This window comes from Callorhinus ursinus, unplaced genomic scaffold (genome assembly GCF_003265705.2).
Source record: "Callorhinus ursinus isolate GAN/ISIS: 27379988/994484 unplaced genomic scaffold, GSC_fseal_2.0 scaffold23, whole genome shotgun sequence".
NCBI classification, from domain to species: domain Eukaryota; kingdom Metazoa; phylum Chordata; class Mammalia; order Carnivora; family Otariidae; genus Callorhinus; species Callorhinus ursinus.
Genome location: NW_027397085.1, coordinates 15,552,011 through 15,578,783, shown reverse-complemented (window position 1 = coordinate 15,578,783; position 26,773 = coordinate 15,552,011). Strand labels below are relative to the sequence as shown.

At 41.7% G+C, this 26,773-nt stretch overlaps 1 protein-coding gene and 1 long non-coding RNA gene across 5 annotated transcripts in view; one reads left to right on the top strand and one right to left on the bottom strand.

Moving 5' to 3' along the window:
* The window catches only part of PDE4D (phosphodiesterase 4D), a 1,488,864-nt gene that overhangs the window by 1,385,503 nt on the left and 76,588 nt on the right, over window positions 1-26,773 (bottom strand). The gene's annotated exons all lie outside the window — the stretch shown is intronic.
* On the top strand, window positions 2,810-8,553 carry LOC141374926 (uncharacterized). The gene is made up of 3 exons (XR_012382137.1): window positions 2,810-2,928; window positions 4,935-5,083; window positions 7,310-8,553. It is a non-coding gene; the product is annotated as an uncharacterized lncRNA (long non-coding RNA).

Below are 26,773 nucleotides of genomic sequence, written 5' to 3'. Positions count from 1 at the left end.
AACATACAGATTCCCAAGCAGCACCCCACGGAGACTGAATCAGCAGATCTGGAGTGAGGCCAGGACATTTCTACCCTTAGAAAACAATCCGGAGGACTATGAGCACTCAATATTACAAGCCCTGGAGAAACTCAGCTAGAGTAACACAGGCAGGCCAGCAGGCTGCCCAACCAGGAGGCAGCCACATCCTCCTGCTCTGCTCTTACCCAGTCTGCTCCTACTCTGGGGTCTTCCCAGAAGGAACTGAAGAGGCCAGGCCCAACCCCCTGGCATGAGGGACCACACCAAGAGCCGTCCTTTCCTGCTGTGGCCACGCTCCAACAGACTGCCAATTCCAGCACATTCTGGATGACTTCTGTATGTGTTCCCTATTTGAGCTTTATTCATAAATCAAAGTAAACACATGCAGCAAGTTCATGAAAACTTTACAATGAGCTATTTTTTTACTGAGAGAGTCTGTAATCCCTAATCCAATGATAAAACGGTTCTTGTGAATTCCATTTTGACCCATTTCTTTCCCTTCTCTCCCTCTTCCTACCCATCCCACACACACCCACACTGTATTCTGTGGGGTTTTTGTTAAACTAATGACTTTCAATGCACAGAGGCCCAACCCTTCCAGGAGAACACATCAACATCTCCAGGAAACCATGTAATTTTTCTATTTGTGAAAATGAGTCAAATGTTTTCAAAGGATAAGAACGCTGCTAGCTTCATCTTTGATTCATTCAGAATATTGATGGGAAGAAATTACAGTTATCTATCAAATTGAATTTTGTGTTTTACAGAGAGCCCAGTGTAATCAGAAAGAAGGCTAAATTTTAAGTCAAATTAGTCAGGTACAAAGTCCTTCTCAACAGTGGAAGGGCCGAGCACAGGAACTCAGTCCTGCTGTTACCATCACGGACCAGCCCAAAGACAGGGCGGCCGTGCAGAGAGCAGAGGAGAGGCAAAGAGCTGTCCCCCCTGCACCCCCCACCCCCAGCACAAGGCACAGTTCGGTGTTACCCAGGTGGGGACAGTAATCCCTGCACGGAACCGTGCCTCTCCTGGGGGCCTGGCTGCCTGTCTCTGGGGATGTTCCACAGATCTCAGGGATGGACTGTACAAGAGAGCCCTCTGATCCTGACAGCCAAATATCTCAACACGAAGCGAGGGAGAAGGTCAAAGCAGAGCATAGGATCTTAGCTGCCACCGAACATGCTGACACGCTTTTCAGGGTAAAACTAAAAATAAAAAGACCAGACCCTAAAGGGGAAAATGAACCCACTTCCCAAATGCATACTAAGCTGAAGAAACACTGCTCGATATATTTGATTAACTTATGCCCCGTTTCTCTTGCCTTACTGTTCTTTTAACTAAGCTTCAGATAATTTTCCTAAGGTCATTTAAAAGTGAGACTAAATGCTCACCCTCCATAAATCCTGACTTCCATAAATCATAAGACAAAAGCTATGCATAATTCCATTTGTGTAAACATAAATTTGTCATGAAATAACTTAAAGTTTGAGAAAAAATGTGCACAGAAACATTCCCATTGGTCCGTTTGGGATGGTCCAAGATTTCTGTTCCTGTCACTTCACTTTTTTCTACTATAAACATTTGTCACTTGTATGCTTTTCAAGCTTAAAAAAAGGAGGTTAAAATTAGGAAAGTTATTTACCAATGGAATTTATCAGCATCAGACATTATAATTAATTATCTCAAAACTCTAGGAACAAATGGCTAACATGAGAATTCTGATCTCATCACTTCTTTGGCTGTGTTATCCACCACTGCCAAAGTTGTCCTAAGCAGCCCCCCACCACCACCCACTAGTAGAGTGGAAGTATTTCCCTACCACCTGATTTTGAAACGTAGGAACAGAATGAGCACAAATGACAGCTTCCTCACTCTCCTGAAATAGCCACTGATTCCACAAACTACCGCTGGTTGTTCAAGACAAAGACCCTCAAAGATAAATAAGGATGTCTCCTATCAGTGAATTGAAAAATACATTCATTTTTAAAAATGACTCAGTGTCACAATTGACATTTCAATTGTATAGTTCTTGCTTCCACGTTTAATGGAGGCCATAAGACGAGGCAGATACGAAATGTTCTCTACGGCAACTTAAATTGGCTCTATTCATCACCCTCTGACTTCAAGACAATGCTTAAATAAAATTAAATAAATAAATAAATGTTGGGTTTAGCATTTTACAAAAGCTTCTTTTTTTAAGATTTTGTTTATTTATTTGAGAGAGAGAGAGCACGAGCAGGGGGAGCAGCAGAGGGAGAGGGAGAAGCAGACTCCCCCGCTGAGCAGGGAGCCCGATCCCAGCACCCTGGGATCAGGACCTGAGCCGAAGGCAGATGCTTAACCAACTGAGCCACTTAGGCGTCCCCACACCTTCATCTTTCTTTCATTTAGGAAAATTCCAAAGTATATTCTCAAATATACTTCTGACTTCCAACAAATAGCTTCAGTGCCCCCTGCACAAAGATTTTAAGTGAAATTCCATATTACATGTCAGAGGTCATGGCACATAGTCTCTTTCTGCCCTCCAAGCTTACAGCAGCACCCCTGCGGCCATGCTCCTGACCCTGTCCCTAGCAGCCTGCTCCCTCAACTCTCCCCACAATTTCCTGCATCTTCAGCCTCTGCCTTCCCTCCTACACAACAAAGACCACTGCCTCTGTTGGAAAGAGATCATTTATTGATGCTGCTTCTCCCAGAGTTCTTTCTTTTATTGCCAAACTACTTGAAAGAATCATTAACTTTCCTAGAATCCATTTCCTCTTCCTGTTTTCTTCCTGAGCCCCTGAAAATAGGCTTCTGCCCTCACCGAGCCTACACAACCATTCTCACTAAAGGCCACAAGGGACCCAGTCACCACCACCCAGGTCTCTGCTCTGAATTTATCCTGCTTGGAATCCCAAACAAAGGGTGAGTCCTCCTTAACCTCTCCTATCTCTTCCTCACCACAACCCTCCTGCCCTATCACCTACTCAGTCTCACTCAGCAGATCTAACCTTCAGTCCTTCCTCCTGCAGATTCTCTCTTAGCAACTGCATGCATCCCACATCCCCAGCAATCCTATCTGTGAGAGGACTTCCAGCTTAGAACATCCAACCCAGCCCGTATCCTATTACTGCGTCACTAGCCCCTCTCAACTGCCTACTATTGGGTATTCTCATATACAGAGAGCCAGAAGATAGTCTGATATGTAGAACAGGATGAGCTTTATATACCAACAGTTGTTGGGCCATAGGTAAATGGAGTAGCACGAGTCCCAACGAGTAATAATTATAGTGCTTACTTCATGGATTTGCTAGTGAAGATTCAGTAACATAAATGTAAAAAAATACAGCTCATTTATATCGATTCAACAAACGTAAGGGGTACTTACTATGTGTGAGGAAAGCCTGTAACACAGCACTTTACAAATAATAACCCATTTAATCTTCACAAGGACTCTGTGAGTCAAGTACTACTGTTATTTCCATTTCACAGATGAGAAAACTGAGGCCCACCCAACTTAGGTAACTTCCCCAGGTCACACAGCTAGTAAGTGTCAAAGCCTGACTCCAGCCCAGGCAGTCCAGCTCCAAAGTTCATACTCTGGACTGCTACACAAAGCTGCCTCTCATCACCCTGCCCTCCTGCCTCTTGACGTGCTCTTGAAATCCAGTAACCGTAATTAAATCAAAAACCCAGAACGCAGGAGCACCTTACACTTCAAGGCTCTTTCCTGAACTCCTTGTGGATGAACAACACCCCCCTAAAAACTGCAACCTCATCGTCAGCTTTACTTCCTCTCTCCTCCGCAGGGCCCGCTCTTGCCAAGTCCTGCTGTACCCGCCTTGGGGGCAGCGGTCCTGTTCCCACTTCCGGAGCTTCAGCCCCAGCCTATCCCGCCACCACCTACGTTACTTACTCTTAAAAGAAAGAAAAAGAAAGCCCTTTCTGTACAATACTGCGATGACTGAAATGTGAATAAAGGCTGCAGACCAGGGAACAGTTGTGCATCAGTATAAATTTCCTGATTTCAATAATGATACTGAAGTGTTAAATATACATATATATAACTATGAAATAGTTATGACTAATGAAAGTCATTGTTTTTAGGGAATACACACTAAAATGTTTTACAGGGAAAGAGGTATGATGTGTGCAACTTATTCTTAAATGGCTTAGAGAAAAACTCTTAGTATGTGTATGTGGTAGAGAATGAGAGAATGATAAAGCAAATGTGGCAAAAGGTCAACAACTGATAAATCTGGTCAAAGGATATTCTGAAGCTCTTTGACTATTTTGCAACTTCTCTCTACGTTTAAAATTATTTCTAAAGAGAAATTTAAAAAAAAAAGCGGGGGGCAGAACCAGTCTCCTTGCTGCCCCTAGGACACATAGGTCTGACCACCACCCTCTCCTGCCACTCCATTCCCCAAGGCCCCTCACCAAAGTGGGAAAGGCTCACCAGGCACACAAGTAAAGTTCACAGGACTCGGCTGACTTGCAAAGTAGCCCCTGCTTCTACTCCAATCTCCCAGCACCCTTCCCAAGGACATGCACAAGCTGCCTCCTCCCCATACTTGGGTTCTCCAAGCCCCCGACCCCACCCTAGCCCAGCCCTGGCATTCTCCTGCTTGCAGACCTGTGAAGTGGCCACCTGCTTTGCCTGGACTACAGCCCCCTTTCTTCCTCAAGACAAACATCGAAGTCCCATCCTTCCCATGAAGCCAAATTTGAATCCTCTTTCTTTCAGAATGGCTTCTGAGATCCACCCGGCTGGGATTGGTTCATCTTACCCTGCCCTCCCAAAGCAGGTGTTTATCACTGTGGATAGCCTACCTCCCCTCAGCCCTGCATGAGAAATCTTATCTATGTCTTTTATCCAGGAGACGAGGCCTTTGCAGAGGCTGATAATAATGTCGTTTTCACCCTTATAGCCTCCTGCACCCCGTCATACATAGTTCTGCAGAGATGGTGTGTTTCAGAATTCAAAAAATTTGTGCAGCTGGGGTTGATCGGGACCTGCAGCAGCAGCTATGAAGTCTCAAGGGGAAGACAGCGGCTCTGGCGGTGAGAACTGAACAAGGCAAGTTTTTGCGGGGCATGTCCCCACTCTCCACAACGCCCACCTCCGAGGAAAGGCCTTCCCGTGCTCAGTAACACTCCCCAAGCTAGTGCGTGTGGAGCTTCCCTTGCGGCTTCGCTCAGGAGCCTCAGTGTGGGAACGACTGCTTTCAGAACTTTGCCTTTCAATTTTTTTTTAAGAAAAAGATGAAATCAAGCCTTTTGAGAAAACTTACCTGAAAGAGTATTATGTAATTCCTTAGAAAGTTCTAGGTAAAAGGCCAAACAAGGACGTTCACGGAAGAAGGGACCCTGAATTCCATTTGCCTTTCAAGTCGTCTTTCACCTAATGTCACCCTCCCTCTGCATCTTGTCCCTCTCTTTCTGCTGGCGCACATAGATCTGGACAGATAAGGGCTCTGATCCACCTGTCTCTTCCACCTACTGAGAGGACTGAGGCTCAAGGGGGGTGAAGGGACTTGCCAAAGGTTATGGCACCCTAAAGTGGCTCCAAGTTTGTTAGCAGATCTGTAATGTTCCACAAATGGAGCTCAGGGCCAAAGTCTGAGATCTGGGAGTTGGGCACATAGTTACTGCCAGAAAAGTCAATGGCATTCTTACAAGAGAATAGGAGGAAAATACAAGACCAAAGTTAGGAGCTTAGGAAAACCTGCATTTAGGGGGCGCAGCAAGTCATCCTGGGGTCCCGAATGTGGCCTTTCCAATAAAACTCCAGGGGATTACTTCCTAAAGCTCTTCCTATTGAGAGGAACATGAACATTCATCACTCTTGAGTCAGACCTAAATAAAAGACCCATTCTTTTCGTCTTTCATTCATTCAGCAAGTATTGGTTGAATGTCTAACATATATCAGAAACTACTCTAGGTGTGGAGGGAACATTAGTGTGCCAAACTAAGTCCCTGTGTGCGAGAATTTACTAGAACTAGACACTGCTTTTATAATCTTGTGGTATCTGAAAGCTCAGACTTCCTAGAGCAAACTGTTTATTCCCCATGAACTTCATTTCCCTCATCTGTTAAATGGGAATATCAAAAAATCTCATCATCCACATCCCATAAGATTGCAGTGTGAATGGGTGAAATATCACCTATAATGGGCCCAGCAGAGAGCTTCACATTCATCGAGAAGAGGCAATATGTGATTATGATTACACAGTACCCTAAAACCAGAGTCACCATTCACTTATCCCTCAGAACGAAACCTGGATAATCCTGTCACCATATCCTAAATCTATCTAGTCATTCAGAATCAGCCCTCATGATTTTTGTTATTTCTGCATTCAGCTCTGTAATAGACTCAACACTTTTATCCTAACTTCAAGCAATAATGGTATGTAGAACCACAGGCTTCATATGCAAGTTTTATATCTTTACTATACACATTAAGTTCATAAGTAATTACTAAAATTTAAAAGGTCCATTCATGTGATAGAGCACCTAAAATTAACTCAGATATCACTGGAAGTATGCTGGGTCTACTTTGGGCAACACTTGTCCATATGCTCAACTTTGCAGAGCTGATGTCAATATCTAAATTTGGTTTATTTAAATGAAACACATTTTGCAGAGCCCCAAAGTCTGCCATCCTCTCAGTCTCCTCCCCACTGCTACTCTCCTAAGGCAGCCCCTCAGCATCTCTGCCCAGCACGACTGCCACAGGCCCTCAGCTTCTGCCCTTGAAACCAGATCACGTTTCGCCAAGGAATTCCCGTGTCCGTCGGAATAAATGCACAGAACTTACTGTGCTCTGGAAAAGCCCTGCATGATCTGGCCTCTGCTTGTCTCCGCAGCACATTCCCTCCCACTCTCCTCACGGCAAGCGTGGTTGCAGCCACACTGAGTATGATCCAGACGCCCTGTGCATCAGCCACTCCTCTGCTCACAGCACTTTTTCCAGATCCTCACAGCTTGCTCCCTTACTTCAGAGGCCGTCCCTGAACACCCACTCACTCCTTCATCACTATCTTTGTACCCACCTTGCTTTATTTTCTCCGCAACACTTATCACTAACAAACATCAAATGAGGTATTCGTGCATTTGTTTACTGTCAAACCCCAGTAGGTTTTAAGCCTCAGGAGGGCCTGCATTTTGCAAACACTGTACGACTCCTACATGAGTAATGCCTGAAATAGCATGGAAGCCACTCAACAAATATCTGTTGACTGAAGGTGTGAGTGGACGACAACGGGTAGATAATGAGTATTCTCTCTAACATGTTCATCTGCAGTTTCTCCAGGACTTGAAGAGTGCAAAGTAAGAAATGGAAGCCTGGAGTTTAGGAAAGAGGAAAGCAAAAAAGAAAAACATGTGAAAGCAAGACTAAAAACACAGAGACCGACCCACCAAAGTCCTCCAAATGCTACTATCGGAGTATTAGCCCCCAAATGCAGAAATTGGTTGGAGGATACAGGTCAGGATATGGATAGAATTGGAAAAGAACTAATTCAATTACGCAAAAATCTGCGGTGCTTGATTTAGTTTAAGAAAAGGGAGGGGGACTGTAGAAGTAAATAAATAAAGTAAAAATTTTATTTTAGCCTTAATGACAAACCATCCCTTTATTAAACTTTAAAAACAAGTGGTGGGGTCACTAGGTAGAATTTGGGGATTTTCTCGGCCTCGTCTGTAGAAGTGCTAATGAACAGTAAAACTGCCAAAACAGAGGTTGCTAAAATTAAGAAAAAGAATGAAATAACATCTAGTAAACTTAGGCCCCAGTTCACAGCCTCCCTGTATCTACACCATTTGACCCATACCTTTCCTTCACTCTGACTCTGAGTCCTACTGTGACTTGCTTTGGCCAGTGGGATGTTACCAAACATAACACAAATAGAGTGTTGATAGGCACATGTGTGTTGCCAACATACCCACCTGCATGACTGGGCCGGCTGACTTTTGGACCCCAGTCACCGCACTGGGAACGTGCCTAGACTAGTCTGCTGGAGGGATGAGAGCACCAGTGAGATGCGTACAGAGTGGTGTGAGTTTTCCCAATCAAGGACATTTTAGATGGCCAGCTCACCACTAATGCATGAGTAAGGCCAGCTAAATAATCAGAATCTGGGCTAGATAAGCAGAATTTCCCTGGCTAAAGAGTAGACCCATGAAAATAATAAACTGTTGCCATTTTAAGACACTATGATTTGGAGTACTTTGTTACACTGCCATAGCTAACTGATACAACTTGGGATAATTACCCTCCAAATAACCAAGAGATTAAAAGTGGAGTTTGAGAGGAGTCTCCCTAAATTTAAATTCAAAGTCACAATTTTAAAATATTTTCTCCACAAGCCAAAAGATTTAAAATAACAAGTTACCTGAGAAAAAGAAGGCTTAATTTTCCAGTTAAACTTTTTAAAGTCATTCGAAAACAATAGAATTATGGGGAAATACGTTCAATATAATTGCAACTTGAAGCTGAACTACTGGCATCCCCTTAAATTATAAACACGGGGTAATCTTTTACAAGTATAAATATGTTACACCCAGTAGGCTGTTGGTTTTGTGGGCTCCAATAAAAACAAAATGGAACCGCATATGTTTGCTTCATCCTTCAGTAGTTCTTCCCTAGCCTCATCACAGGGGACTTGTGATTTCCACAGCACTGGAGCCTACTTTCATTAAAGGAAACTATTCCTTCTTTCATCTTTAAAAAATTAACCATGTTCTTATCCATGTACCAAATTCACTTAAAGAACTGTAGCTAAAATACACCAATGATAATTTGCTTCTATTCCGACTTCTGTACTGACATAAGCACTACCTTTTTCCCCTTCCAGGTTATTCATCTTTCTTCCCTATTTCGCAGGAGGTCCGCACCAGACCATCAGGTGTCACAATACAGAAGTGAATAACAAAGCAGACACCCAAAGAACACACCGGGTGTTTGAAAACGTTTACTCACCCAAACTCCTTCTCACTCACAGCCTCATACCCAACCCAGGTGAACTTTTAGTTCATGCCAAATCCATTTTAAAGTCTGTTCCATAAAAATACACATCTTTGTATGAGAATAAACCGGCCACGTTGAGAATATTATTAAAGATACAGTACTAAGTCCTCCCCTGTGCTTAGTCTCATGTGCTCCTCCAATGTTGTGTCTTAGTTTGTTCCAGAATACCACAGACAAAATACCATAGACTGGGAGGCTTATACCCAACAGAAATTGATTGCTCACAGTGCTGGAGGCTGCAAATCTGAGATCAGGGTGCCAGAATGGTCAGGGGAGGGCCCCCTTCCAGGCTGCAGACTTATCTTTGTATCCTCAAATAGGAGCAGGGCCTGGAGAGCTCTACGGGGCCTCTCCTGTGAGGGCATTAACTCCATTCATTAGGGCTTTGCTTCATGGCCTAATCACTGCAAAGGTCCCAACCCCTAATACGACCATAATACTGGCCATCAGGATTCCAACATAGGAATTTGGGGGGGATCCAAACATTCAGCCCAGAGCATGTGGTAAGCGGAGCATGGATTCTTGTCTCCCTTTCACAGGCAAGGAAACAGACTGGGGCGGCAATGTGACTTCCTGAGGTTTCTCTCTTGTAAAGTGACTAACTTAGAATTCAAACCCAAGTTCAGTGTCCGTTCCTATGCGGTATGATCTGGAATAATACAAGGCAGGAAAATTCAAACATTTCTTTCCTGACAAGATAAAGATCAGAGTTGTGTGTAAGATAAAAGGTAAAGAGCAGGTAAGTACAGGTGGGAGGAGACAACAGGAGCATTTACATTTTCACTGGACTGTTGTATAAGAAAAGCAGTCACTAATTGGAAACATTTCTAGAATACTCTACAGAACACAACAGAAAGCTACGTAATTTTACATTATGTTATGTACTGTCAACAGCAGAGCAACAAAGAACAAAGTGAGGATTACCTTACAGTTCCGCTTGGCAATTACATTTTCACCTCCTGTTCGTGTTCTAAATGTACTATTGAGGGTTGTTCGTTCTTTATCCAACATAGGCTACTGCAGTTAATTCTTGTGTATCCAAAATACATTTAGGAGAGGCAGTACTGCAGGTAATTGAATATGCAGGTTAACAGAGACTACTAAACATAGTAACATCTCATTTATTTCAGACTCTGCCCAAAACTTTAATGCTCTAAAAGAGGGTTTAGCAACCTTTTTTCTGTAAAAGGTCAGATTGTGAATAGTCGAGCCTCGCAGGCCATATAGTCCCTGTGGCAACTACCAAACTCTACCCCTGTGGTGCAAAAGCAGCAGAAGGCAATACATAAACTAATGAGTGTGGCTGGTTCCAATAAACCTTTATTTATAAAAACCAATTTGGCCCACAGGCAGTACTTTACCAATCCCTGCTCTAAAGCATAACACTCTCCTAAAAGGAAAAAAATGAACTCACATTCTTATTTACTCTCAGGGGAGGACTAACACCCTGAGTGAGTGCCCATGTCTCATGTTATACACAACTTTTAGAAATTGGGCTATTTTCTTGCTTATAATCCACAAGAAAAGAGAACCAGGAATTTCAAAGCAGGGATGCCAGCAGAGGCTAGTAGAGGGAAGGCCAAAAGCTTTTAGAACAGAGAGAGGACTGAAACAGCGGAGCCACCTGGACCAGCTAGTTTAGGGGCAAAATGCTTTCCCTAAAGCCCTTAATATCATCTTAATCATTTCAACATCCCCTGACTCACTATCACTTACTTATAGCAAAGTTCCATTTCTGATGGTCATAATGATGATTCTGAATCCTAATGATCACTCTGGATCACCAAAGGAAAAAAAATCCCATTTAATCTCTTTAAGACAGAAGAAACACAGAGACATATAGGATCCATTAAGACCCATCAAAAGTGGCTATTAGAAGTTTCGAAAATGCCTGAATAAACTTGTTATCTAGAATATTTATTTTATGAAATAATCAATTCCCCCAGATAATAATAGGAAGACAAATATTTACAAAGCACTTACTACAAGTCATGCATCATTCCAATGGTTTTACACATATTAATTTATTTAATATACACAATAACCCAACCAGGTGGGTACTATTACTACCCCATCTTTCAGATAAAGAAACTGAGGTACCGGGAGATTAACACAAGTAACATGGCTACAAAATCGCAGAGAGGAGATCTGAACCCAGGCAGTCTGGCTCCAGATACCGTTTCTTTTTCAATTACTACATGATGCCAAGGCATTACCTTATAACCATAGAGGGCTGCCTTATTTCAAAGACCATGAACATGATAAGATACCTGTAAAGCCTCTACTAAATACAATATGATCTTCAGAAGCTAACGATTGAGACATGTCCGTGTTTTTTCAATGCCTCGGGGTAAAAACGCTTCTATTCTTTTTGTCCGGTTCCACCAAAATAAAAAGAGTGTCTAGACATTAGATGGAGGAGACTGTGTTCTTCTTTCAATGTTGCATTTAAAATTGTTTTTGGAATGAGCCAGAACAATAAACAAGTAAATGGAATTATGGGAAAATTCTTTTTAGGGACTCCTAGTTCAATCAGATAAATATGAGGATGCGAAATAATTTAGTCTTTCTCTTTCTTAGGTCAGGATGTGAAGATTAAAACAGATTTTTACTTGTCATCTTTATTTCTTAAATAGCTAAATTGTAAATTTGTTTTATATGGAAGGAAAGTCATTTGGTTGTTAAAATAACTGAGGTTACTACTGGCTTATCACCCAACAAAAATATTTGACCCTAATATATCCAGAGTAAAGGACTAAAATCGGTTTATGATGTTTCATTAAAAGAAAAATCTGTTTATGGAGAGATTTTTTTTTTCAATAGCAATGACCTAAAAAATATTTCTGGTTACTAAATGGGCATCTGTGTTCTTTTTTTACTTGTGCCATGAATATTTTTGCTAATTTCTGGAAGTTCAGAGTGGAGAGAAATCCTTTAGCTTCTAGAAAACAGAGAGTCCACAAACCAAGCTTCTGTTAGTTCCACCATTTGCTCAACAAAATGCAACAAATGGTTCTCCAAATCTATGCGCTCTCTTCACAGCCCTTTTGCCCAATAACAAGTTAACACTGTACAACTTATAAAATACTCAATGAACTGGAAGAGTGAAAAAGTTGTGATCAGGCATTTTCTCCTTGTTGCCAGTTTTTCATTTTCTTCCCACAGTTTTCTAAAACTATGAAGCAAGGGATTCAAATACCTGACCCCGAAGAGGATGGGTTAAGTGTGTGATGAAAACCTCCCATTACCCCTTTTTTCACTATATGACATAAAGATTAAATCAACAATCTTTGTAATCATAATTTTCATAAAATGATGTTTTAATAGTCTTTAATAGTCTGTGAACCTAAGAGATTAAGAATTTAAAAGTAAAATCATAATCCTATTTTCTTCTAGATGGCAATGATCATATTTTTTTTTAATTTAACTTTTGGTTAATGGTTACAAGGCTAAGATTCTACGTGGACATTATTAGAAAAAAGAAAGAAAAGCAAACAGAGGGAAGAGAAGAAAAAGAATAAACAAGAAACAAGAAAGAAGAAAGAAGATAATATGGTAGAAATCAGTTCGCTGATCACCCTACCAACTTTCTATTTTCTGCAGACAGAAATAAGAATGCACATCCTGGGTAGGTGAGGCCATGTGACCAAAGTCTGGCCACAACAATGTGAGCAATCCACTGTGTGTCTTCCCCTCTGTCACAGCACAGGGACCTGGTGGTGATGAGGTATTGAGAGCCGGGCTCCAAGAACACCACTCGAGAGAGAACAATGTGCCCATCAAGAAGATCCATTTTACTAAATTGGTACAGCTACCATGAAAACCAGTATGGAGGTTCCCCAAAAAGTTAAAAACAGAGCTACCATATGATCCTGCAATTCCACTTCTGGGGATATCCCCAAAAGAAATAAAAGCAGGACACAGAAGAAACATCTGTGCTCCCATGTTCATAGCAGCATTACTCCTAATAGCCAAGACATGGAAACAACCTATGCATCCCGGATGGATGAATGGATAAAGAATGGGATATGTAAATATACTTACTGGAATATTACTCATCCATAAAAAAGAAGGAAATCTTGCCTTTAGTGACAACATAGATGAACTTGAGGGCAGATAGAGAAAGACAAATACTGTATGGTCCCATTTATGTGTGGAATCCACAAATGCTCAACTCATAGAAATAGAGTAGAATGGTGGTTGCCAGGGGCCAGGGGGTGAGGGAAAAGGAAAGATACTGGTCAAAGAGTACAAACTAACAGTTATAACATGAATAAGTTACAGGGATCTAAAGTATACCATAGTGATTATACTTAATAACATTGTACTACATTCTTGAGATTTGCTAAGAGCATAAATCTTAAGTGTTCTCACCACAAAAAAAAAAAACCTAATTATGTCACATGATACAAGTGCATCATTTTGCAACCTATTAAGTGTATCAAATCAATAGGTTGTACAGCTTAAAGTTATACAGTATCGTATGTCACTTTTATCTCAATAAAGCTGGGAGGATATGAGAAGTTAAAAAACATTCTTTCGTTACTATTTACATTATTAAAGAGTACTCTTATCCAATCACCAAAGGCACAAGAAAGTCAGGACAATGATCCCAGTTAACAGCTTGCAAACTCTCCTACAAATGAAATTCCTTCGTTTCTAGGAAGTTCCCTCATGAAATGCTGGGCGGAGTTCGTGGGATAAAGGTGGGAGAGGATCCATTCCATTCCTATTTGTACCACTTACTGTGTTCCCTGTTCAATCTCATCTAAAGAGAAACAAGGGTTCTACAGGCTGTCGAAGTGCTTCAAACTAACCAATATTAACTGCTGGGAAATAATTACACGCATCACAACAGAGAGCTCAAGAGGCCGAAGTGTAGGACACAGCTGTGGACAATAACTCAAAAAGCAAGATGACCATCCAAAGTAGAACTATATAAAAATTTGGCGTTTCAAACTACCCACTGACCTTTCTGAACTGTTCAGAAAGTCATTCTGACCATTCATTGTATTCTTGGGAAAAGCAATACTTTAAAACCTACATAATTATTCCATTACTTCAATTTAGTAAGGCAAGTCAAGACAGGAATAAAAAGTCCAAGAGTATCTGTCAGTCTGAATTTCCTAACTCACTTTTTCCTGTAAGGAAGCTACATCCTCTCACACTTCATCATTAGCAATTCTAAATGTACATGGTGAAGGATGGCTTATCTCACTCCTGGCTTAGTGCTGTATCTAAGTGGAAAGAAAATCACCACACACGCTTAACCAGCAAGAAAACCCATCCTGGGTGAGGGAAGCAGACACAGCTCAGAAAAGTAGTCAAACAAATCAGTAAGAAACGTGTCTGATATTTTCCCTTTTAAAAATTGGTAATTTATACTTTTATTACTATGCTGATAAGAACAGTTATCTTAAGTAACATTCATATAACACTTAGGAGTTTACTAAAGATGGTCTCATATACAATACCACATTACATGTCACAGTAGTATCAATACTCAAGTAACTGACAGATGAGGACTGAGTCGCTAAAAGCCTTTGTAACATTTCAAGATTAAAGAGCAAAGACGTGCTTTGCTTTAAAAAGTATTTCCCCAGTACTGGGAACATGCGCTAAGAAGTGAAGGAGCATCTGTAATACTATCAATGTGTAGATGCATGACACATTGTAATATACAAAGAATTAAAACATACTTTCACAAACACTTTCTCATCATGCTGCTGATACTCACCAGTACAGTAAAATAGCAGGACATACGTCATCACTTTCATTTTACATAGAGACTGAGGCTTGGAAAAATTTAATGACCTGAGCATGAGCTCACTGACTACAAGATTATTTCACTAAGCCATTAGGCCTCTTGAAATTGGAGGGACACAATCTTGCTAGTGACCAATACAATGGAAATTACATCACCAGCACACATTATATTTTTGGAACAATTGCTTTTAGAGTATATGAAATCTCCTCCCCTACCAATGGGTAGTGTTGAGCTCCACAAGAGTGTTGTGCAAATCTAAGGCATTTAACTCTTTGTGGTGTATCTGATGCAGTGGGGGTGGGGGGGGGGGGGGGTGCTTTATTTGTCTTGTTCTGCTTCCTTTAAAACATAATCAAGGTGTAACAGCAACTCTTTGGAAAATGCCAACAGGCAATAATTAAATTCTTGGGCAATATTAAGCAATAAGATTAGTACTATATATACCAATGGAAAAAAAAGTCTTAGAGAAGATCAAGTCATTCCAAAAGCAAAATTCACCAGCTAATGGTGGAAAATGTAATTCAATCAAGAAATTCTTTTTTTTAATTTGGATTTATGCCATTGCTTTAGTAGGTAGTGTTAATAGTTTCCAAATGCCAGTGTGTATTCATGAACACTTTGCAAATCATAATGTAATGCATTCCTTTTTGGATACATCTTTTGTCAAATCCATCTGTCTATGGCAGATATGCAAAGTTTTACAGAACCTTATCTGGAAAAGAATTTCCATGGTCAGACAAAAATGGCTTTAGAAAATAAACAGGAGTGGAGACAAGAAGGAGAGGCTACCATTGTGCTGGAGAGATTTCCTTTCCTCACACTGCCTTGTTCACAGCCCTACGTCCACCGGGCACCTGGCAACACTCTACCCTTGCTTTTCTTAATATCCTGCCCTCTCCCAAGAAGGAGATGTGAGCCTGGCATCTCAAGGAGAACTGAGGAGATTAAAGTCCTCCAGACAGTGCCAACGCAAGATGTAAATACTCCTGGTATACACACAGCACTATTTCCCAGAGCCCTCAACACCTGCTCTAAATACCGTCTGAATTCCAAGCGTGGCTTTTTTAAAGTTTGATAATTAAGCATCCATCATTTTTATTTGATTCATCTTCACAAGAGCCCAAGCACGTTAACATAAAGAATGAAGGCAGGAAAAGGTGGGAGGGACCCTATCACAAGAAGGGGCGCCATTTTGGAAGTCAGAAGCCGGGTCAGCAATTTCCACCCCTACCACTTCTTGGTCTAGATGGGACCCGAACCACCCTGAGGGATGAGATTCCTTTCCTTCCATAGATGCACCACTTTCTTCCGCTAATACAGTCAGTGAGGAATGTAGAACAACGAGCAAATCAACTATTAGTATTAGTGTCTATGGCTACGGAAACTCAAGAAATGAACTCACTATTCTATCTCGATAATGGAACTCAGACCGTGTCTTCATAATGTAAATGTGTTTCTCAAAGAATATATTAAAACTGCTTTTATTGAAAACTGTTTTTATATGCATTTGGTGGATATAAAAAAGGATTCTGGGTTGATGATTTTTCTTGCCTGTTATGAACCTCATCCACTGGTGTGACCTAAGAGCTCAAATTGCAGCAGGTGAAAATATTTTTAACAAAACTTTGCATTTTCAGTGTGATCTAAACATAACATTTTGCAAAAACACAACTAACATTCCTCGCTTACTGGCTAAATCATGTCTGTCATTTAAATAGCTACAACCAAAAATAAACTGCTCTTGAGTATATAAATAATATTTTTATAGGAATTGGCAAGTAATTACTACAGCAATTGGAAGTTTTATTTGCCACAGGAACCCGTGATTTAAAAAAAAAAAACTGTTCAAATGGTTTACGCTCGAGGTTTATACATATGACAAATACCCACATTTGTATCTGTAAGTCTAAAGAGGGAAAAATTAGTCAAAAAGCAAACTAGAAAACAACCCCAAATTATCAATTACCTAGTTTTGTGCTGTATTGAGAAAAAGTATAAAAATTATGGGAAAGGAAGAAAAATTATTTCTAAGTACTAACTTCAGAGGCAAAAGCCCTTTTTTTAAGGGAAGGGTGGGAAAATCAATAATGATTTAAAAGTATAAAGTAAACGGCTTATGCTGACCAGTTGATACTCAGTATTAACTCCATGTTAACTACGGAGTATTAACTCAGTATTAACTACAGTGTATGCTATAAAAAGTAGTACAACACCGATGTTTTCTCCTTTCTCATTTTAATCCGCTCCAGCTTTCTCTTAAACCTTGTCAGCAATCGAAGTCACCCCCCGCACCCCACCCCAATTATACAAACCTAACAACGGCTTCCCTGGGATAATTTGATCTGCTTCAACCACACATTCCAATCCACATACTTTCTTCTGTTACGGTTATGTCTGTGTGTATTTAATGTACTTGTGTTAAGGCTTTTAAAAACAAGCTAGGGATTTCTCATTCAGCTCTCCGCCACAGAAACAGAACCACCACGAAGCATTTCTGTACATATGAAAATGTTCCAGTTATCCACAGATTTCGTCTTAAGTCAGCTTCAGAGGACAGTGAAGAAAAGTATTTGCCATAATCATACATTTCTCCTTCCTCTGTGCTCTAACTGCTGTGTTCCTGTGTCCCCAAAAGGACTGCTAACATCTGCTGTTCCCTCACGGGTTGGGGCAGTGGGGGTGGGCAATCTTGGAACTCGCCAGACTCCAGTGTTCTCTCAGCCGCTGCTTTGACACCAGCAGCCTGTTTGAACCTGCTCGTGTTGGACCTTTATCACCTCACTGACCCTGTCAAGCAAACAGGGCGAGCAAATGCACCGAACAGCCTCCCTGAAAAGGCAGCTCGCCTCTGACCTGTGGCACAAAGCTCGAATAAGCCTGCCGGATCTCACAAGCTTTAAGATTAATTGTACTGAACTTGATACACATCGTACAGCACCTTGAAAATGAATCATCCGCTAAGTCAGTATTTTCTAATTACAATCACTCCCTCTCGGGGCATGTAATTAATTTACTGAGTTTAAAAAAAAGAGAGAGAGAGAGAGAGAGAGAGAGTCAGGATTACTCACACAGTCTTGAAGATGCAATGTCAGCTATTTAGGACAGAAACATCCAAGGCCGTGTTAGAACTCAGTTAGGACTACATATGCGTTAAAGCAGGAACTAGCAGGCCCCTGGGCTACAGCAACTATAGGACTCGTGCTTCTCATACACGGGGCTATAATTCATGAAACTGAGCCCCAGATCCAGCCAATCATTTAGCTCCTCATAACAAGTCCAACTGGCTCTGGAGCGCTGAAAGGGCTGCACTAGACCAAGGATGAGCTATTCCACACAATCGTCTGCTTATCCGGAATCACTTTTCCCTGCAAGGCCAGAGAAAAATCACAGCTTCGCTGTCAGAGGGAAGGAGGGCAGATGACCTGGAAAAATGTGACGAGATCTGGAGCGAGAGCTTGTCCAGCTTGGCCGTCCCAACCGCGCCTGCATTCAAAGACTAAGCTACCCCCACAGAAAGCCAAGGACAGCTACGGCAGCAAAGCCTGAGGTAATTTTCACCTTTTTATTTTTAGGAGGAGTAAGGCTGAGTCAAAATTATATACATGAAGTCCCTTGGGCAACAAGGGGTGCTCCCATTTTATTTTACCTGTTGCCACTCTCATCTTTTATACCATCATTTGTTTGCTATGAAGTCTGTGGAGGGGGAGGCTTCATGTACCTGAAACACACGTGAAACCAAAATGATCAGCTGTGGAGAGAGAGAGATCACTCTCCAGAACAGTTTTAGCCCTACCTTTTCACACGGGCAGCGTTTTTGCCCTCCCACCCACCCACCTACAGAAACCAGGATAAAGGGCGCTGAGGCAGGGAGGAGAGGAGAGGCATTTCGTGAGCACAATAAAATGTTTTTCCTACCTCAGAGGAAATAACAGTGCTCAGAGCGTAAACTGGGACGATAACTTACTGCTCAGTTCCTCTGGCCCTTGGCACTGAGGCCACCTGAGAACGTAGCAGTGTGTACCGTGGTAGGACTGAAGGGACAGAGAACGGAATCAGGGCTGACAGAGCTCCCGTGGCCCTGTTGTTTCCTTGGCGATGTTTTCCCTAGTCCCCATTACATTCCGAAGTGTTAGTTACAGCAACGACTTGTTATACCAAACTTCTAAATTTGTAGTTATTAAAGGATCTGTGGGAAACATTTGTAAAGTGACTAAAATAGAAGGGGGGGGGGGAGAATTGACATTCCACATAATCCAAACACCACAGCCTTAGATGTTTGACATACTTCACCTAATGACAAATGTGTCAAAATCCTCAGCAAATCATCTGTCTTCAACCAGTTTTGTTCCAAGTGTAACATCAGCAACAACAACAACAAAGCTTTGTAATAGACTTTTAAAGAACGAAATCAATCATCATGCATTCCAAGTGACAACAGACTCTGAATTTTCAGATCATGTCAGTTTTATGTGTTCCCAAAGGAAAAAGTGGGGAAGGGAGACTCACTTTGTTTAGTCATAAAATACAAACAACAGGAAGAAAAGAGACATTTATGCACTTTTTGTTTGCTGCAGATAATTGACTGAATTCAACATGAGATTTGACACCAAGAAGAAAAACACACCGATACACAGAGAACAGAAAAATCATCCGTTGGCAATTCCCACCCTCAAGGTTTGGCCTTTGAATTGTCCAATTTGTGACTGGCCAGGGAAGAATATTTCTCCTCAGCGCAAATTTTTTTATTTTATTTTATTAAACCTTTATTTATTTGACAGTGCTATTGCCTATGATGGCTAGGTGAGAACCAAAATTGCTAAGGAAGCCAGTTGCTGAAACTGTTGTTCCCTTTACTCTAAGATAACGTGGATTATCTAGTCTAACATGGAAAGCAGGCCCTTAAGTTAATATTGTCACTGAATCCTCAACACACAGAACTCCCTGTTTCCTATCCCCTTAATAAAATTCCATTCAAATCCCCTCCAAGTCCAATGTCCAGATCTCCAACTGTCAACAGATCAGGCCAAGAATACCCTAAACTGAGGCCCCTAAGTCATTTCACATGTATTTGTCCCAACATTTCCCGGGGGGGGGACCTCACCTCCAAAAACTTTGAATATAACCATCTCACCACCCAAGACAATGGCCAACAAGCATCTAGCAAGTCTTTCAGTTAGAGGCTTTCACAGCTTCTATACATTCTCTGTGTCAGCATACAGCTAAGCTACAGACTGACCCCCAACAGTCAAACATTTTGTTTGATTCAACTCAAAGTTGTTCATCTGTTCATAGGTAATGTTTGCCCCAAAACATATTCATGATGGGAGCTTTCTGCACTGCCATCCCCTCCTGAAACTTTAATCAACTGTGATAGCCTGAGATGTGTTACCTATACTTGGCAATGTTGGGTGGCTTTAGATACTTCCTAGCTGGAGCCCTCGCACAGCAGTGAAACCCTTATGCTGTAACAAAGAAAGTGCTGCCTGTGATCCAACTTGAGCTGATCATGCTGTTTACCTTTGTTTCTTTGCCCTCTTAACAACAATGCCAAGGAGGAAGAAACTACAAAATACACATACCAGTACAATCATCTTCTTTTGCCTCGAGAGGTCAGTGCCATGTGTTAGAGTCTGCTTCTAGCAACCATGCTTCTCAACTCATCAGGGTTTCTATCAGCAGGTTCCGGCTAGGGACCCTCTCTTCTGTCATCACCACCAATTAGTGTTGGCTAGGACATCAGGCACTGTCTAAGAAGTTCATGGTATTCAAGGGTCACCCAAACAGCTGAATTCAGGTCTTACTCATTTCCTTGATCACAACCTCACAGACAAGAATTAAGATGATCCCGATAAAAGAAAAATAGCTCAGGAATGCAAACCTTTTTCTGAACTGAGAGCTGTCAGCAAATCTCAAATATCAGAGCAGCTACGGTTGACCAAAAAGTGTCCCTCAACCTGGGCCAAGAATGATTTCTACTTCCATAACCTAATTTGTCTGGTTCTGTGGTTTATGTAGCCAAAGCAGTCACTCATGAGGTAAGCATCAGAAACGCTCAGACCCACCACCTCGGTTCACACTGACCCGCTATTAAGCCACTCCAGGTAATGTGGATAGAAAGCCCTGTTCTTTTCATAGTGCTGGACTCTGCCTCAAGGTACCCTAGATCTTGGGACCAGTTTGCTGACTGGCAAGTGCTAATACCTCAAATGCTGACACGTAGAGCCAGCATCTTAAGATGTAAACTGAAAGAGAAATAGTTGCTTAGAAAAGTGATAGCAAGGCTTGTCTCGCTTTAACAAAGCAAAAAACAAAATTTACATATAAATAAGAAGGCATGGGTACTAGAAATTTAAGTCTGTGGTGATCACTGGGATGAAGCTCATGTTCTCGGTTCAGGTAACATAACGCTTTATCTGGGCACCTGGATCTCAAATTCAAATTTGCTCGTGGCACATGGGAATTTGTGGTTAGTGGCTTTTGTTGTTGTTCTAAAAGACAGGAGCTTTAACCAATGAAGTGATGGAGCCTACATTTTTGTTTTTTGTTGTTTTTTTTTTTTTAAATTCAGCCTCTCCTCAGAACATGAATGTATAGACACATACAAATAAGATTCTAAAAACATATTACACTTAAAATTAGCATAAGCCAATAAACTTTTGCACTCATACATAGTCAAAACTCATCTTCTAGGTTACAGGATCTCAGAAGAAGGGTCAATTGTTCTTTGGCCCTACTGTTTGTCAAAGTTTTTCAAACTCCACATGATACTACATATACCAAAAAATGGCAATTGCTTACATTTAGTAAGAGAAAAATGTGCATTCCTAATATGTGATACTAAAACCACCTCTTTGTTTCAAGCTAACTGTAAGTATTGTAACATGGAGGTTCTCAGCCTAGACTCTGAGCTGGGCCGCTTGGGTTCAAATACCAGCTCTGACTCTTAACTGTGGACCCTGGGCAAATTACCTAACAGCTGTATGCCTCGCTTTCCTCATATGTAAAATGGTACCACAAACAGTCATTACCTCCTGGGGCTGCGGTGAAGATTCAACAGACAATGCCTGCTGAGAACTAAGCCTCTTACACGGTGAGTGTTCATTATCAAGTTCATTGCAATAAGCGTACACAATAGTGAACATGGAGGTGAATTACTCAACAGCTAGATATGCTGAAATATATCTAACATCACATAGCTCATTTTGGGTAATATTTATAAATAGGATTTTTGTCTTCAGGCCTGCAAGATAACAACTCAAGGAGGCATGTCAATCACTGTTAATTGTCAGTTTTCTGCCTAGTTATCACCTGACACTTTTTTAAAAATATTTTGTTTATTTATTTGAGAGAGACAGAGATAGTGAGAGAGAGCATGAGCAGGAAGGAGAGGGAGAAGCAGGCTCCCCGCTGAGCAAGAAGCCCGATGCAGGGCTTGATCCACGGACCCTGGGATCATGACCTGAGCCGAAGGCAAATGCTTAACCAACTGAGCCACCCAGGCGCCCCTCATCTGATACTTTTAACCCAGCCCTGCATTCAGTGTGTCACACCAGGACGCTAACCTAGGTAATGACACAGAAACGGGTAATTGTAGCAGACATGATTCATATGATAGTTGGTACAAAGTTCAGGCTAGTTTAAAGATTCCCGCATGAAGGCAAAAAAATAATGGAAGCCATTAATCTTCAGTCATGGTACCCTAATGAAAAAAGATATGAAGGAAGGAAAAAAGAGAGTTACCTATCATGAACATCTGTGCTGATTATCCAACTACATGAACCATGTCTAGAATTCATGCTGACTTCTCAGCTTAAATATGAGAGAACACTGAAGCTAATTATCTCCTTTCCTCCCTGCGATGGGAGATTTCTCAGAGCAGGAGGATATTAACTGAGATTTCAACCTGCTCATGAAGAAGGTGCAGAGGAAAAAAACCAGAGTCGAATTGGTGAGGGAAAACCATGCTAGGGAAGAACTATGTACTTCTAAACTCAATGACTCATTCATTCACTCACTCACTCACTCATGAGTGGTCTTGCCCCTATCCGTTCTCACTGCCACATAACCGCCCCACTCCCACCCCCTGCCCCCTGCCCCAGACATATTTAACGGCTTACAGTTCCTGAGGGGGCACACAGAGTGTGCTTTAACCTTCAGGACTGTGACACAGTTCCAGTTGGTCTCTAGGCCCCCTCCCACTTCACCTCTGCTCTCTCCTTCCCTCCAAAAAACAAGTTTTCCCAATCTCCCTGGCTTCCTCCACAAAGGAGCTTACCCTCCTCTGCTCCCATCAAAAAAAAAAAGTTGTTTTGTGTGCCATCCCCAGAGCAGCCAGATTAAAACAGTTGGTGCCAGTAAGATTACATATTTCTGTTATCTTCCAAGTGCCACTCTGTTTGAATAAGAGCTTTCTAGAAATAAAGCTGAGAACCAAAGAAACAACCACATGGAATATTTCAAGCCCCTTGGAGCATGACGGTCAAGACACACAGAAGGCAGACAGGGCTTTCCCAGTCCTGGGAACCCCACGAGCACACCCACTGCCTTCTCCTCTCAAGAGTGGCTGGCCCTATATGCAGAGATCTGGGCCAAGGGGAATGCCAAGTTTTCACTCCTCTGTGCAATGCCACCACTTACAAACCGCACAGCTGCTCACACCAGCCCTGCCTCTGCAGACTCTGGGTCTTCCCTCTCTATATCCAGAGCACAGGCCACCATCGATGAAGACAAGGCTTCTCATTTACCTAACCCTCCCACAATAGAGGTAAATGGTGCCTCAAAAGCAGATCGGCAATGGAGACACCTTTGTGATCCCCAGCAACTAAAAGAGGCATAGGTTGCTCCATGTGTCTCAGTCCACAGGGTTTTCTTTTTTTTCCTTTTTTTTTTGCCATAAGAATTTAAGCACAGAAATCAGGGGAGTAGAAGAGCAGACTGCACTTGAGTTCCATGTACATTATAAAATAATACAGCAGCTCTTGAATTTCATGCACATCAGAATTATAGAAGGTGTTTGTTCCACCGGCAGACACCTGACTTCCACCACAAGATGCTCCTCCTGTAGGTTGAGAATGGATCCTAGAAGTCTGCACTTTTAGTGGCACCCTTGATGCTTGCAAAGCCAGTTGTTCATGCATTGCTCATTAGGAAACATCGAGAGAGTGCATGCAAACTTCTTAAGACTAAGCCTGGCATGCTGCAAGTACTCCTCACTTACTACCTATAACTGTTAATATCAGAATTGATCCCAACTTTACATGCTTGACTTGGACATGACCTTTTTCTAAAAGAAAACTGCACATGGGCATGGCAGCGTGGTAGCAAGCCAGAGGCTGGTTTCATACAAGGAAAGAGAAATTAAGACAAGGATAGTCTACCATGCGTCCTTCTAAAGATGTTAGCCATTGATGAAACCTCTTGAGCTCCAATTACCACCCCCACCCCGTTCCATAGTACCCACAGCTCTGAAAAGATAACACAGAAGAATCTGAAGCAACTGTCCACGGACCAGAAGTTCCCAAAGCAAAAACACTCCCAATACTGGCACTTTGAGTTTTCTGCCTCAGACACAGAAAGAATACAAAGTTAATTGTTTTGGAGGACAAAGCAGGCCGTAGGTAAACAGGGAGTTTTGAAATGGTTGAGTCCACCAACTTTAACACAATATAAAAGTCAATCGCAAACCTGATTAGCTGGTGTTTTCTCTGAGTCTTGGCTCTTTTCCTCTGCTGAGGATGTGGGTCCTCCACAGGTGGCTGGAGCTAACTGTGTCTATTTGCACTTGGAATCACTCCTCACAATAAACAGGACGGTCCTTCAGGAAATCTTCTGTTTAGTTTGCATGCTCCTGAGGATAGGACAAAGCTCTGTTGTTTAAGAGCATAAATAACAAAAGCTTTGTTCTTCCAAAACCAAGAGGGAAACTGGATCTATCCAAAATCACTTGGTCTTAAACTGTATACGAATGACAAGAATGAATTATTATTTTAGGCTGTCCAACAGCATCACTCAGGCTCCTCTACTGGCTTCAGAAAACAATGACCCAATATGGCCTTTTTCTGACAGGAAAATACTGTTCCAGAGATTTGGAACAGGGGTTCTTCCTGCATTTAAACCAATGGAAGCTATTCAAACCCCACTTAGTTTTCTTGCTTTGAATCGCAGGCAGAAGAACACAGCTGTTTGTTCTCATATAGTGAAAGTAAAATAGAAACTGTAAATGGAAAAAAAAAATTTAAGTATTTTCTTACTCCATCCCAGGTGCTTGACATGTGTTTTATTGCTTGAGTCCCTCAGCAACCTCTTGGAGGTTGAATATTGGCCCCATTTTTACCAAGAATAAGAGAGGTTAAGTAAGTTTCTCTAAAGACACAGAGTGTCAGAGCTGGAAAGTAGAAGTAGCTTCAAATCCTACCTGTTAAGATTTAAATGAAAAGCCTCCCATGTTCCTGTTAATATAATTTTACATAAATATGATTATTTTGTTTTATAACCTGCTTTGTATCACTAAATAACTCTCCACATCATATGGAAAGCTCTGTAACATCATTTTTATTGACAACACAGGATTTCCTAGAAGGCAATTTACTATAATTGATTATACCAGTCCCCTAACTGATGAACATTCAAGTTATTTCTACTTTTCCTAATGAATATGCTTTTGCAAACCTATTTTTACATTTACGCAGTTGTCCCCTAAGTAAGTCAACTGAGAATCGCTGGACAAAGGAAGTTTATTTTCTTTTTACATTTTCATTTTACACTTCAGTACACATTGCCCAATTGCCCTTCAAAAGGTGTGTAACTAGGGCTCTTCCTGCACTTAAGCCAATGGAAGCTACTGGTAGCTACATGAGTGTGCCCATTTCTTCACACTCATAGGCACACCAGGTTCAACCAACCATTTACATTTCTGCCAAAATAACAGGGGTCACCAAGAGCATTGTTATTTGCATTTATTTCATCATTCGGAAAACTAGACTTTGTTTTTCCCTATGTATTGGTCATTTGCAATTCTTTCAGGAATTAATCATCCCTCTCCTTCTTCTACTTTTCTATGAGAGTCTGACTCCAAAATTCATCACAAATGCTTTCTCCTGCCTCTTGCTTTTTCACTGTCCCTGCCACTGTATCAGATACGTTGATCTAGAACCAAGAAAACTTCAGTAACATATTGCCAGAGTGAATAGTCAAATTCCATAAAACATGTTCCAAGAAGAAAAACTGGTTAAGTCGAAAGGACAGAAAGCCATAAACTTCTCCTCGGTCACTGCTTCAGAAATAGGTTGCCCCCTGACTTTATCAGCATTTGTTTATCTTAAAAAAAAAAAAAAAAGCAATGATCCATTCAAACTGAATCTTGCTCTTTTGCCCAGAGAAATTTGGAGAACAAAAGAGGGGCCAAGAACAGTTTGGAGGAACATCCCCAGAACCGGGAGCTGGGAGGGAGGGAGGACACACACACATCCATACCCCAGGTAGGGGCAGACCACAGACTCACTGATGTGCTGAGGCCCAAGTTAGAGATGCCCTCGCTTAAAGGAAACTGAGGCTCACAGGCAAAAAGTGACTTGTCCGAAATCAACTGGTAAATGGCAGTCTCTTAACTCCCTGGGCAGAACTCATTTTACTGGAGGGTCCTGGCCAGAAGTACAGCATAGCCCAAGGTGAATGGCCAGAGCCTAAAACACTGAGTCTGCCTCCCCTAAGCCCAGGATTATGCTGGAAGGCCTTAGGACAAGAGTACCATCACCCCAGGCTCAGGCAGTTGGGCAATGGAGCCTGGACCACACGCTTGGGCAGCATTTTAGCTGCTAGGCTGGGCAAGGTTCTGACTGGCCGGGGCTAGAGGACGACAGGGATGATGTTGGGCTGCCCTCTTGTTTCTCAACTCAAGAAAGAAAATGACCAAATCCAAATAGCAAAACAGGGCCGCTCTTGAAGTATCCAGCTTTTTCCTTAGAAATATCACT